Source organism: Halyomorpha halys, unplaced genomic scaffold (assembly GCF_000696795.3).
Source record: "Halyomorpha halys isolate HHAL.00 unplaced genomic scaffold, Hhal_1.1 Scaffold3.1, whole genome shotgun sequence".
Classification (NCBI taxonomy): domain Eukaryota; kingdom Metazoa; phylum Arthropoda; class Insecta; order Hemiptera; family Pentatomidae; genus Halyomorpha; species Halyomorpha halys.
In genome coordinates, this window is record NW_027115249.1 from 243993 (window position 1) to 260466 (window position 16474).

The following is a 16474-nucleotide window of genomic DNA, read 5'->3' on the forward strand; positions in this document are numbered from 1 at the left end:
TACATGAATATGGGACAGTGGTCCCGAAACGTTGTACTATAATATGATAATTTAATATAAATTACATCCAATTGGAAGTTTATTAACCTCAAAAAATTTTGATGAATTGACTTACCAGACTCCCTAAAGAGAAATTCCAGAATATTATATTCTTAATGAGGTGGAGATAGTTGACCGTAGATTAATCATTGGAGAAGTTTGTCGGGGGGGGGGTGCTTATATAATTCTAAATTTGTTTGTATACTATTCCTTTTCAATTGTATGTTGCTCTAAATGTTGTTATCTCTTTTGTTCTATAGCCCTGATGAAGACCTGAAACTCAGGTCGAAACGTCGGCATTAAACTACTTCCATATCTTATATTATATATATATCTTCTTACCTACATGATATTATATTTCATCTGTCACTGTTTTCAATCTACTACCATAACATTTCACGATTATCAATCAATTAAAATTTTGTACTATTTAATTATCAGTTATCAATTTTTTATCATTTATGATTTAATTCTAAATTTGTTTGTATACTTTTCCTTTTGAATTGTATGTTGCTCTAAATGCTGTTATCTCTTTTGTTCTATAGCCCTGATGAAGACCTGAAACTTCGGTCAACAGGTCGAAAAACTCGGAAAAACAGGTCGAAACGTCGGCATAAAATAAATAAATATGGTTTTGTTTATTTATGTTGTTCTTTGCTGACCGCACCCCCCGACAAACTTCTCTAATTATTATATTCTTAAATTAATAATCTTCTATTGGAAGAATTGATAGATTTAATATGAATTTGTTGAATGACACAAATCTTCCTTATTTAAGTGTAATAATTTATTTCATATACATCAACAACTTTTCGGGAATATCTCCCATCTTCAGTTTGTTGTTACATATTCCCGAAACGTTTTTGATGTATATATACTTAAACAAGGAAGATTTGTGTCATTCACCAAATTCATATTAAATCTATAAACTCTTCCAATAGAAGATTATTAATTTAATAATTATTTTATAGTAAATTTAACTAGCTTTAATTTGATTGCCGGCAGACATCTGTACGTCCTATGGTTTTTGAAGAAAAAAAAGATTTTTATAAATCAAACTTATTGTGCGATGAATAAATATATGTTGATGATCGACATTTCATGATTCAATGAATGAATTTAGTATTCACCACTCTGGCTGAAGTAGGTTGGCGCATGATGGTGTGAACGCAAGCGAACAAATCAATCCGTGAAATATTGCTACTGGAAGCAATAAACTGCAGCTTATCAAAGTCCATCTCCCATAACTTAATGGGCTACTTGCAGCTACTGGATCCGTTCGTATAACACGATTATTAGCGATAGGACTTAGCATATGAAAGAGGGGCCAATCAAAATGCAGATGTCCGACCGAGGCCTGTAATTGGTCTGATTTATTGAGGGGCGGGGGGGGGGGGGGGGGAGGAGGACCGCTTTATTGTGCCAGCTGAGTCAGCTGATCTCCCGCCAGAAAGACGAGAGGTCCCCAGGGACTCCTCCCCTCCTCGCTCGTTAAGTAGCATCGGTGTGGTTTATTAATACTGTTCCTTTAAAGATTTATTTTTTCTCCGCACAGTTCTTATTTTATATTATACAAAATAAATAAATAGATAAACAATTCTTTATTACTTTATTGAAAACTATGTATGGTTACTAGTCAAAATTGATGAGTCAAGTATAGATAGGAGGAATAAAAAATGGCGGCTGTTTAAATTCCTTAAAAAACATTCATTTTTCATTTAAAGATCTAAATTTTAAAAACTGCCAACAACACTAGAAAATCTAAAAGAACATTATTTAAAGAAGAGTAAATTTGCTGAAATATTAGCCCTAATAGAGCTATTTAAGTCCAATAGTTCTCGAGATATAGCTGTTTAAAAAGCAATATTTCATTAAAATGTTGAATGGAACGTACTAAAAGATCAGTAGTTAGTGAATTTACTTTGAAAAATCCATATCTCAAAAACCATTTGATGTACAGAGGTCTATTAGCACTCAAATTAAAGCTAGTTTAATGAGCTATAAAGTATTTTATTATGTTTATCTTCGTAGGAGTAACAGTTAACATGAAATTTGCTAAAATAAATTGATTTATAGATGTTTGGACGAATTTCCATTTGCCAAATTTATATTCATATGTAAATATCATAAAACCTACTGCCAACAACACTAGAAAATCTAAAAGAACATTATTTAAAGAAGAGTAAATTTGCTGAAATATGAGCCCTAATAGAGCTATTTAAGTCCAATAGTTCTCGAGATATAGCTGTTTAAAAAGCAATATTTCTTAAAAATATTAATAGTTAATTAATTTATTTTGAGAAGTCTATATCTCAGGAGCTATGTGACGTATTGATGTATATTAGCAATCAAATTAAAGCTAGTTTAATGGACTATAAAGTGGTTTATGACGTTTATAGTGTAGGAGTAGTACTTTCGATCGATTTTTCATACATTTTAGATTTTCTCAAAAGCTCTATTGGGGCTCAAATTTTAGCAAATTTGACTCTAATTTAAATGATGTTCTCTTAGGTTTTCTTAGTGTTGTTGGCAGTTTTAATGATATAGAGCTCCGAATGAAAAATTGATTATTTTTAAATTTTTGAATCAGCCGCCACTTTTTATCCCCCTTACTAGGCAGACTCAACAATTTTGATTACTAATTATACATAGTTTTCATTGAAGTAATCGAAAATTGGAATGAAATAACTCTTGTACCGTTAACACGTATAGTACATGGCCTGGAATAGCTTCATTCATTGTAGTACAAGAGGAGAAAAAAGGCAGTTTTTTAACTCCAATTTTTGATTACTTTAATGAAAACTATGTAAAGTTACTAATCAAAATTAACGAGTCTCCAAAGCATAATTAAACTCTAATAACATTGCTCAGATTATTTTATTATGATTTTAGAATTATGTTGCCGATTTGACCAGAACCAGATACCAATCTTTCCATAATAAACTTTTTAACCACCGAAACCCACTTGTTTCTAATCTGGCTACTCCTTTATTAATATATAATCCTTCTAGGCGTCAGAAAAGAAGATTGTCTCGAAATCTCTCACTTTAGAAATGTTATTGGTTTTCTATCAATGGGTCAATACTCCACATGTCTGTAACTAATATGAAATTTACTTCTTAAATATATTCTTAGTTGTAATAAATACTGCGTAAATATTTATGTCAATGATATCAGTAGGGCATTCATAATATTGTGTTAAGTGTAAAATGTTTTACCATGTTAAATGTTATAAGTATTGCATTGTGAGCTGCCCTATTTAAAGTCATCATAAATGTTAAATGGATGAGAGCTCCAAGCGGATTTTCTGAGCAACTAGTTTAGTAACCTTTCCTTCTAAAACTTCAGGTTATTGTTTACTTCTAAGTTTTGATTACAGTAATTTATTACAACATGTCTAAAATAAGTGAAAAGTAGAAGTGTAAAAGTTTGGCTACTGATTATATTTTTTAAAAAGTCTAAAACACAAGACAAAAAAAATAAAACACAAACTACGAGCAAGTAACCTAACACGACAACAAATAAAACGGTGATGAGCTCAGCTGGTCTGTTTCGTGACGTCATTCTCCATTTAACAGACCTAGTAACAGACTCTCAACCATGTTATATCGTTTTAACATGGTAAAAGAAGGAAATATTTCTCTATTTAACTTGAATTTTTTCCATTAACGGTTCGACATAAAAGTTTTTATTTTATTTTGATCGATCCTTTCTTCATATGTCCACCAATTACCTTTTTTTTGGACTTTTTTTTTCTCTATATGTATACATAAATGTCCTTTCTTTGCCTGAAGGGGATTTTTACTAACCCTCAAGATAGCCGAGTGTTCTAGTCCATAACCGTCCCAGTGCAGGTGTAATAGGGGTATTCATGATCTTTGGTTTAACATGTTAAAGCGTGTTAAATGGAAAAACTCATCTTAAATCGAAAAAAATTGCCTTCTTTTACCGTGGTAGAACGAAATAACATTTAACATGGCTGAGAGTCTGTTACTTGGTCTGTTAAATGGAGAATGACGTCACACAATAGACCAGTTGAGATCTCCGCCATTTTTGTTGTTGTGACAGCTCAGTTCTTTCGTGTGTTTGTGGTATTCATATCCCTGTTATTAAACCAGAATGGATAATTTTAATGATACATTTGAGAAAAAAAAAACAGTAAAAAAAACAATGTAATTTCATTCTACTATCTGAAAATTTGTAAACGCTCGCCAGATAAAAATCTCACTATATGAACCATGTAATTATTCTTAGGGGACCTATGTCCCAGAATAAGGTTATTTTTTAATTTCATTTCATAAGCTAACTTTTCACAAAAATTCTACTTTTCACTCACTCTAGGCAGGTTGTAATTAATTACTTAAATCAAAACTGAAGTAAACAATAACATGAGGGTCTGGAAGGAAGGTTATGAACATAAAGGCTTATACAACAAGTTGCTGAGAAAATCCGCTAGGGGCTCTTATGCATTTAACGTTTAACATGACTTCAAATCGGGCTGCTCACAATCTTATAGTTATAACATTTAACATGTTAAACATTTAACATTTAACACAACATCATGAATACCCCTATTATATACTTGTAAAGTTACATTATAATTTATAGCGTTTTAGCTTGTAACAGTTATCTTACCTGTATTCATCAGAGCAATAAATATCAAATAAAAAATAATAAAGAGCTTTATTAATTACCCCTCGTTTAGAGTTGGACGGTAAATTATTGCAGAACATCGAGAGAATAAAAAAAGAAATAATGTGCCGTAGAAAGGATAGTGAAATAAAAATAGCGAACCACAAAGGATTTATGCGAGGTCATAAACATAATAAACCTCCATTGCTGTTATGCAACTCAGTAACATAGTGCAAGTTGCACATGCATTACTATCGCCCACAGCTATTGCTAAGACACTAAATCTTTAGACAGTAAGAAATTGCTTGTTGTTAATAATGTTGAAGGCACTTCGAGGCCATGTACACGTACTAATATTTAAAAAAAAATCTATTCATAACTTATAGTAAAAGTACCCAAGAGGAGAAAAAAATCAGTTATGTCACCTCAATTTTTGATTACTTTGAAAACTATGTATAGTTACTAGTCTTAATTGATGAGCCTACCAAGAATAGTTACATGAAATTAAAAATTTCGACTCTTTCAAATTGTTCGGACACAAATTTTGACGTATGAATAAATACATCTCAGAACCATAAGACGTACAGATAGTAGTTAAATTTACTATAAAGTTCATCTGTGTAGGAGTAATAGTTTTTACGATATTTCACAAAATAAATTAACAAAATTTTTATATCTGGTTGTTCTTACAGATGTTTTGGATCGAAACTATGTATAATTACTACCCAAAAAAAAATTTATGAGTCTGCTAAGCATAGTTAGAAGGGGGAAAATCGCAGCTATTTAAAACGTTAAAAAAAATAAAAATATTTTATTTTTATTGCTTCTGTTCAACCGTTCGCTTTGAAGCCCTGCAAAGTGGGGCGAAACGTCGGACATCAACATTTTAAACTATTTGCTCTTTTTTAGACCGCAACCCTGACCATCTTCTTATATATCAATTTTTACGGTGAACTATATATACATATATGTTAAAAAAATATTTTTTTATTTGGAGCTCTAGATTTTTAAAAATATCCACAACACTAGAAAACCTAATAGAACATTATTGAAAGTAGAGTAAATTTGCTAAAATATGTTTTACTAATAGTTCCCGAGACATAGATTTTAAAAAAAAAACATTTCATAAAAAAAAATTCACTGAAAAATCAGTAGTTTGTAAATTTATTTTAAGAAAACTATCTCTCGAAAACTATTCGACGTGCAGATGTCTATTAGCACTCAAATTAAACCTGGTTTAATGGACTATAAAGTATATTATAAAAATTGATAAGTCCGTCAAGTATAGTTAGGTTAAATTCAAAATTACGGCTCTTTCATATTGGAAATAAAAAATGTTTTATTTGGAGAGCGGATTGTTGGAACAAACATTTGGACTCATGAATAAATATATCTCTGGAACCATTAGACGTACAGATATCTGCCAGCACTTAAATTAAAGCTAGTTAAATTTACTATAAAGTAGTTCATAACGTATATCTTTGTAGGAGTAGTAGTTTTTATTTTTTTAGTAGTATGTTGTTAGTAGTTTTTTTTTTATGATATTTGACAAAATAAGTTCTCAAAATGTTGATATCTAGTTGTTCGGACAGATGTTTTGGATCGAAAAAATTGCTAGTCAAAATTGATGAGTCTGATAAGTATAGTTAGAAAGACTAAAAGATGGCAGCTATTTCAAAACAAAAAATTAAAGAAACAAGAACATTATATAGTGAATTTTCTAAAATGTGCTATAAATTATTTTATTTTATGTATTTTATTTCGCGTATCTTTGTAGGAGTAGTAGTTTTTATGATATTTTCCAAAATAAATTGACAAATGTTAATTTCTAGTTATTCAGATAAAATGTTTGAAAATATCATAAAAACTATATCTTTGTAAGCTAGGAGCTCCATACTCTATAACTAACTAAATACAAAACTAGAAAATAATTAAAAGCGAGTAAATTCACTAAAATATGAGCCCTAATAGAGTATTTACGTTTAATAGTTCTCGAGATAAATATTTTTTAAAAGTTTCATTTAAAAAAAATATACTGAAAATCAGTAGTTAGTGAATTTATTTTGAGGAACCGTGTACAGCAATCTGTACAATAAAAACAAAATATTGGCGATTAAATAAATCGATTTTTGTTCTTTATAAAATAATAAGATATATATGCTCTTTTAATCCTTTATTTTTTTTAAATACCAGTTTGATTTTGTGTCTTTATGGATAAGGAAACCTTCTCAAATATTTAGTTTAGCTATATTTTATAACTATTTGTTATATAGTTATAAATTAAAATATTTTTCAAAAACAAAATAAATAAAAGAAGGTGTAACTCCAATAACTAATATTCGGTTGCTGTTTCAAGAAGTGAAGATGTTCTCTCTCGACTCCCAGAAGGTATTATAATAAGAGAGAAGCGATCGCCCCCCCGGGACCTCTCCTCTTCAGGAGCCTTGAACAATAGAAGAGAGTGGTACCTTCCTGCCGGAGAAAACACGTCTGTTAAAAATTCAACTGGAGTCTTGAACAACAATAGGACCCTAACTTAAGAAGCCCTTTTCTCTGACTTTGTAGCGGGTCGATACTCCTTTGGGGATTTTAGTAACAGTATTCATTAGTCCGCATTATATTTCTGTCTGTATATGAAGATGTCCTGTGTATTCATAGAATATATATTAATAATGATGGTACAGCGAACCAGAGGGTTCAATACCGATATCGCCGTTCTCTAAATCGTTTATTTGGGCCCCTCTAAACCCAAATCTACTAGATCAGTCTTACTAAAATCCTTCCATTTACGTTTCGGTCTACTCCTCGTACGTCTACTTGTAGGTTCAGCAATTATTTACATCTTAGGGATGCATTACCTATGATATAATTACTATAATTACGATGTATAATTACTATTCAAAACTGATGAGTCTGCCAAGTATACGTAGGGGGAATAGAAAATGGCGGTTGTTTCAAAACCTTAATAAAAAACACTAATTTTTCATTCGGAGCTCTGTATCTTAAAAACTACCATCAACACTAGAAAATCTGTGAGAGCATCATTTAAAGAAGAGTAAATTTTCTTTAGTCTTTTAAAAAGCAACATTTCATAATAATGTATTGAAATATCAGTAATCAGTGAATTTATTTTGAGAAATCTATATCTCAATAACCATTCGACGTACAAATGTCTATTAGCACTCAAATTAAAGCTAAATAAATGTACTATAAAATAGTTTATGATCTTTACCTTCGTGGGGATAGTATTTTTCATGAAATTAGCTAAAGTAAATTGATTTATAGTTGTTCAGACAATAGGATTTATGAAAAACTTTATTTCAGAAACCATTTGACGTACAGATGTCTGCCAGCACTCAAATTTACTATAAAATAGTTCATAGCGTTTATCTTTTTAGGAGTAGTAGTTTTTAATATTTATGATATTTGACAAAATAACCTCACAAAATGTTAATTCCTATTTGTTCGTTTAAAATGTTGGATTTTTGAAAAAATATATATCTAGATTCATAAGACGCACATATGTCTGCTAAGACTCAAAATAAAGGAAATTTAACTTACTATAAAGTAGTTTATGACACTTATTTTCCTAGGGGTAGTATTTTTTATGATATTTACATATGAATATAAATTTGTCAAATGGAAATTTCTCCAAACATCTATAAATCAATTTATTTTAGCAAATTTCGTGAAAACTGCTACTCCTACGAAGATAAACATAATAAAATACTTTATAGCTCATTAAACTAGCTTTAATTGGAGTGCTAACATACGTTTGTACGTCAAATGGTTTTTGAGATACGGATTTTTCAAAATAAATTCACTAACTACTGATCGTTAAGTACGTTCCATTCAACATTTTAATGAAATTTTGCTTTTTAAAAAGCTATATTTCGAGAACTATTGAACGTAAATAGCTCTATTAGGGCTCGTATTTTAGCAAATTTACTCTACATTAAATGATGATCTCTTACAAAATCTGATTGTTGTTATATAACAGTCACCATTTTTTATCTCTCCTATCTATGTTTGGCAGACTCATCAATTTTGACTAGTAATTATACTTAGTCTCACACTTAAATAATCAAAAATTGGGGTGAAATAACTGTCTTTTTTCTCCTCTTGGGCTCTTGTACTAATAGGTTTTATTTAAAAACAAATTTGATCCTTTTTTTTTTCTCAACTTTATTCTTTTCAAAACCTTCCAACGTTTCGACCCTCAGGTCATTTTCAAGGATACCTTTGTCATTTTCTTTTTTTAAAAAAACTTAAAAATGCCGGTTAACTGCCTTTGTCCTATCTATAAATTCTTCTATATAATTCTTTCTTAAATTTAAAACTTTTACTAACCACTTCTCTTCTTTCTTTCATTTATATTTGCGAACCTTAAGTAGGGTTTTTTTTAAAGCCCGATAGAACTTGAAATTGTAAAAAATAACACAAAAAATTAAATTGTAATCAAAATTTTTTTTTTATTCGAAAGATCAATACGTGACATTAACATATGAAAATGATTTCGGGCATATGGGCACCGCGGCTGTTCTTGACGAAGCGCATTCTGTAAAATTGTGTTCAGCGATGAGGCGCATTTTTGGCTTAACGGGTTTGTTAATAAGCAAAATTGCCGCATATGGTCGTGCGATTTGACACCTCTCGATTATTTCCTGTGGGGCTACGTGAAGTCACTGGTTTATGCTGATAAACCAGCAACAATTGACGCCTTGGAGGCCAGCATTGTTCGTGTTATTCGTGACATACGGCCAAAATTGGACGTCCAGAATGCGCTTCGTCAAGAACAGCCGCGGTGCCCATATGTCCGAAATCATTTTCAAATGTTAATGTCACGTATTGATCTTTCGAATAAAAAAAAAATTTTGATTACAATTTAATTTTTTATGTTATTTTTTACAATTTCAAGTTCTATCGGGCTTAAAAAAACACCCTATAGGTTCTGTTTAAGGTTTGCAAAAGTCGAATGCAGATCTAAACGTTGGAATATTTTGAAAAGTATAAAGTTGAGAATAAAAAGGAACAAATTTGTTTTTAAATAAACTAAACCACTCTCAAACAAGAATATATTAATAAAAATTAATCTAATAGGTTTTATTAATGGACCATCTCATGTCACCATCGATTCTAGTTTAATTATATGGAAAAGAATTAGGGACATCATACTACCAATAAAAGATACACCTTTTAAAGGCAAAACATGTTTTTTGTGTGATAAAAATGGAGGCTTTGATAAAGGCAATCAGCTTAAACACTTGTGTAATGGAAGAGTAGAGGGGAAGAAGGAGACGGGGGAGGGAACGAAGAGGAAGGAAAATTAAAAGATAAAAGCAAAAGAAAACTTTAGTGTTTGAGCTTTATAGCCCTTCGGCCTTTGTAGTATACTGTCGACACAGCTCTGAGGGATTTTGTTTTTGTTTTTTTAAATATGGCCACAAAAAAGAAAAGGATTGTTCTTCGGTCTTCAGCTTTTGTGGTTTTGAGAGGTTCTTAAGTGGGGAAGATTTAGCTTCGTTTTGAATTATTAAGTTCACTGTTAAGTTAGGAACAATCTTGATTTCTCCTTGAAGATGGGAAACTTAAAGGCTCGAGGTTGTTACATAAGCGACTAATTGATTTATTTTATTAGCACTATATTTCACAATGGAAGTAACTGTTTCAACTCTTGAATTATGGTTTATAAGTAAAAACACATTTTTATAACACTGAGTAACCAATTTGGAACACCGATAATATATTTTGTTTTCGATGACAATATTTTATATAACTTACTTACATGGGAAACGCACTTTACCCTATATGGTACCATAAGTATATCCGAAGAAGATAGTTAACCTTATGAAGATTTTTTTTTTTTTTTTTTTTTTAATAATTTATTTATTGATATTTACAACTGTATACACATATATACAAGTAAATTTGCTGTAGGTGACATAGTGACATGATAAAAACATGTGGAGAATCTACCCACTGATAGAACTCCAAAAACATTTCTAGAGAAGAAGATCTCGAGGCCATCTTCTTTTCAGACGCCTAGGAGGATTATTAGGTAATGAAGGAGAAGCCAGGTTAGAAACAAGTGGATTTGGGTGGTTGAGAAGTTTATTATGGAAGGAACGGTATCTGGTTCTGGCCAAATCGGCAACATGTGGAATATTGAGGTCCTGATGGATGACTTGATTTGTGACAAAGTAAGGAGCATTAAGGATTTTACGAAGGATTTTGGACTGTATGGGTTGGATTCTGGAGGAATTTGATGGTTTAGTGGAGCCTTATGAAGTTAGGGTCGTCCGTAGCTCAGGTGGTTAGGCGCAGGTCTTACCAATCTGAGTTCTGCGTTGCCGGTTTGAATCTGTCCTGTAGTACGACGTTTTTATTGAGTGGCAGTCCTTCAGAATGAAAAAAATTACATAATTTACCTTATTGTTGTAATGTTCTTAGTTGTTTTTATTGTATCTTTTTAGCCCTGATGAAACCCTGCAGAGTGGAACGAAACGTCGAACATTGAATAGTTGGAAACAATTTATTTTTTTTTTACCGCAACCCTGACCATCTAATTATTGCTTACTTTTCAGGGCTTCCTCAGGACTCTCTGATAGTAGTACAATGCGAAACCAGTTTTTTATGTACTACCACCAGACAGCCCTGACGGAGCCCTGCAAAGTTGGGCGAAACGTTGGTTAACTATAAATAATTTTCTTCTATTATTTTGGTACCTTTATTGACCACCACCCGGAATAGGGATGCGACATCGATGTCGATGTTTTGAAAACATCGATGTTTTCTGAACATCGTTGTTTTGTCCCAATTTTTCATTTTTTTTTTCCAAAAGTAACTAAATGAAAACCAAAAATTTACAGTATAAATAGATTCCTATCAACAATGTGGTCGAATAATAAAGTACCTCCAACCTTCACGCTATGTCGTTAGATAGAGATAAATTACGACTAGAAAAACAACGATGTTTTAGAATATCTTTGCTCTAATATTAAAATACCATTGCATACAAATCTTTGCCAAAAATACATCGATGTTTTTGAACAACCATTTTAGTCACTCAAGGTCTGTTCCAACGACGACGAATAGTCCGGCCAGTCGGAAGTGGTTTTTGCAAAAAAGAATGCAACATTGATAAAAAAACATCGATGTTTTGAAATATGAATGTTCAATATTAAAATAATGTTGCTTACAATACATTACCCAGAATACATCGATGTTTTTGAACAACTATTACAGTAACATAAGGTCTGTTCCAACGATCCCGTATTCTAAGGCCTGTCAGAAGTGGTTTTTGAAATTAAGAATCCTATATCAACTACAAAAAACATCGATATTTTAAAATATCGTTACTCACAATACATTACCCAGAAAACATCGATGTTTTAGTATTATCGATGTCGCATCCCTAACCCGGACTATCTTCCTACAATCTACTTCATACAGTGAACTATTTTCCTCCCATATTATTATTTCCGCTTTCATTATTTGCCTAATAATTTTTTGTATTTCTTTTTTATTTATACTTTTCACTGTACATCTTATTTTTCATTAATTCACTTTAATACAAACATTTACATATTTTAAATAATTTTTAGCCATACCTTCGTTTACTGTTATTTCATGCTATCTATTCTCTTACCCTGTTTCATTATTCCTGTTGTTTGTATTTTTTTTTTTTTTTTTTAGCTCCAATGAAGCCCTGTAAAATGGGATGTAACTTTGTAAATCTATTAACTCATAATAGATAGTTTACTTACTATTTTAATCTTTTATCTGAGGTCTGCGGGCAGTGCCGGTTCGAATCCGGCCTTGAGGCATTGACTTTTTCATGAGGTGGTGGTCCCAAAAAATAAAAACTTGACTCCTAACAATGGTTAGAGTAGGTTGACCACCTGTAGATAACCAGCTGAACGTCGACTTCGACGTGAATTGCCTAAAAAAACAAAAAAAAAAAACATTTGATCACACTCAAACTATCTTCCATTTATAAAAAGTAATATTTGCATTTAAAAAAAAAAAAAACATAACAACGCAATCAAATGATTTTTAGATTAAGAATGTAAACACCATTATTTTAAAATAATAAAATACAAGAATTTAAAAATTCTTATTTTAAATTTTTATTTTATTATAAAATAATCAACGAGATTATTTTGCATTACATTAGTTAAAAGATTAAGGTTTTTCCTGCGTGTCAGCAATGGTACTCTAAGCACGCACAAAGTACAAAGTGCATTAATAATATCGATTAATCGGATTAGTTATGAAAAAATTAAATTGGCAGGTGGCAAATTGAACTTAACATCCACCTGCCTACTCCTCCTCTATACCACTTTTATCGAAAATTACACTGATCAAAATTGATCGATTAATTACAAAGTGTGATTAATGATAGCACTTTAAAAAAAAATGATATAAACAGCTATAGTAATGTAACACAGTAAAAGAAAAGATAACATGACATAAAAGTACTAACCAATAGTACAAGAGCCCAAAGAAAAAAGAAGTCAGTTATTTTTTATTACTTTTATAAAAGTAATAAAAACTGCGTCTAATTACTAGTCAAAATTGATGAGTCAAGTATAGTTAGGGGGATACAAAAATATGGCTGTTTCAAAGAGTTAAAAAATTTTTTTTTTCATTCAGAGCTCCCTATCTTTAAAACTATTAACAACTCTAGAAATCCTAAGAGAACAGCATTTAAAGTACAGTGAATTTTCTAAAATATGAGCTCTAATAGAGCTATTTATATTAAAAAGCAACATTTTATAAACACTGAAAAATCAGTGGTTAATAAATTTATTTTGGAAAAATATATCTCTGGACCCATAGAACGTACAGATATCTATTAGCACTAAAAATAAAGGTAATTTAACTTACTATGAAGTAGTTTATAATGTTTGTTTTCGTAGGAGTAGTAGTTTTTATGATATTCTTTAAAATGAAATCACAAAAATGTTGATTTGTTTGATCTATGAAAAAATATGTATCAAAAACAATAAGACGTAAAGATATATGCTAGAAGTCAAATGAAAGCTAGTAAAATGTACTATAAAGTAGTTTCTGACGTTTATCTTCGCAGGAGTAGTAGTTTTTATGATATTCGACAAAATTAATTCATAAAAAAGGTGATTTTCAGTAGCTGGGACTGACTTTTTGGATTTATAAAAATCAATATCTCAAGAAGTATTCGACGTACATATGTCTGCCAACACTCAAAATAAAGGAAATGTAACTTACAATGAAGTCGTTTATTACACATATCTTCGTAGGGTATATGTTTTTATGATATTCACATATAAATATGAACTTGAAATTCTGTCTAGTAAACGATAAATCAATTTATTTTGCCAACTATCATAAAAACTACTACCCCTAGGAAGGCAAACACTATATGCTACCCAATAGTAAGTTAAATTACCTTTCCCTCGAAGAATGGTGCCAAAACTGGAGTATTAAAATAAATTCCAATAAATCCCACCAAATCATATTTACCCTTCGTTGTAAATCTTCGTCTTGCCCTACAGTATCCTTTAATAATACCCCACTCATTCCTATTAAACAGATCCGTTACTTAGGACTAAATCTGGACAAACGACTGACATGGAATTCTCATACAAGACTGAAAAGACAGGAAACTGCTCGTCGATTCCGACTATTACAACATTTACTAGACAAACGGTCCAAACTTCCAATCCATTACAAAAGACTGATCTACATGACTATTATAAGGCCTATCTGGACATACGAAGTTGAGCTTTGGGGCTCCACTAAACCATAAAATTCCTCTCGAATCCAATCCTTACAGTCCAAAATTCTTCGTAAAATCCTTAATGCTCCTTACTTTGTCACCGATTTGACCAGAACCAGTCCTTCCATAATAAACTTCCCAACCACCCAAACCAACTCGTTTCTAACCTGGTTTCTCCTTCACTACCTAGCAATCCTCCTAGACGTCTGAAAAGAAGATGGCCTCGAGATCTTCTCCTTTAAAAATGTTTTTGGAGTTCTATCAATGGGTAGATTCTCCACATGTTTTTATCATGTCATAATATCACTTACAGCAAATTTACTTGATGTATATATATGTATACAGTTGTAAATATCAATAAATAAATAATTTAAAAAAAAAATTACCTTTAATTTGGGTGCTAGTAGTTACTGGTTCTTCGAATGATTTTTGACTTGTAGATTTCTCAAAATAAATTCACTAACTACTGATTTTTTGTTGTTTATAAAAATGTTGCTTTTTAAAAAGCTATATTTCGGGAACTATTGAACTTACGTTCTGTTTACACAGGAGCTCATATTTTAGTGAATTTACTCTACTTTAAATGATTTTCTAATATGTTTTCTAATGTTGTAGGTAGTTAATTTTTATGATATTTTCAAACATTTTATCTGAATCACTAGAAATTAACATTTGTGAATTTATTTTGGAAAATATCTTAAAAACTACTACTCCTACGAAGATACGTGACATAAACTAGCTTTAATTTGAGTGCTAATAGAGATCTGTACGTCTATTCAATAAAAACTTTTTTTGAGATATAGATTTTTAAAAAAAATTCACCAACTAATTTGTCAGTATATTTCAAAAGCTATATCTCGAGTACTATTGAACATAAATAGCTCTATTAGGGCTCATATTTTAGAAATTCACTCAACTTTAAATGATGTTTTCTTAGGTTTTCTAGTGTTGTTGATATTTTTAAAGATCTAGAACTCAGAATAAAAAAATATATTTTTTTAACATTTCGAAACAACGGCCATTTTTTATTCCTCGTAACTATACTTAGGAGACTCATCAATTTTGACTAGTAATTATACATAGTTTCGATCCAAAACATCTCTCTGAACAAATAGATATCAATATTTTGAGAATTTATTTTCTCATATTTTATAAAATTTGCTGTAGTTTAAACGACATTCCCTCAGGTTTCTAGTATTGTTGGTAGTTTTAGCCATAGCTTTGGGTGAAAAATTATTTTTTTCGAACATTTTGTAGCAGCTGCCATTTTTATTCCCAATATCTCTACTTGGTAGACTCATTAATTTTGAGTAGTAATTATGCATTGTTTTTATTGAAGTAATAAAAAATTGGGGTGAGATAACTGCCTTTTTTTCTCCTCTCGGGCTCTTGTAATTCATGTTATGGATATAAAAGATTTAAAATTTGTATAAAAGTAAACAAAAATAAGATGTGGAGTGAAAAGTATATATGAACCAGGCACGCAGAATGTTTGAAGTGTATTAATACTATCGATTAATCAGATTAGTTACGGAAATATAAAATTGGCAGGCGGTAAGTTGAACCTCTAGCGGCCCTCTCCATCACTTTTATCGAGAATTACATCGATTAAAATTGATCGATTAATTACGAAACGCGATTAATGGTAGCACTTAATGGGGTGGAGAGAGGTGTAGGCACGCCTGCGCAATGGACCACTCACAGCTAACCTGTCCTTTCAATTATCTTTTGATTTTTTTGTTTTGTTTTTTGTTTTTCACTTTCCATTGATAAAGCTGTTAACATTCATTTTGATTGGTGCGATTAATTTATTTTATTTTTTCTGTTTGTGTTGTAGTAGTTCTCTTTTTTCTTTTCCTACTGTAGAATGCATTAATGCCCCTTTAAGAGATGATTAATATTATGCGTTTGCATTTCGATTATGGCGAAACAATTTGAACCTTTTAATTTTTTCTTGAAGAAGTTTGTCGGGGGGTGCGGTCAGCAAAGAACAACATAAATAAACAAAACCATATTTATTTATTTTATGCCTACGTTTCGACC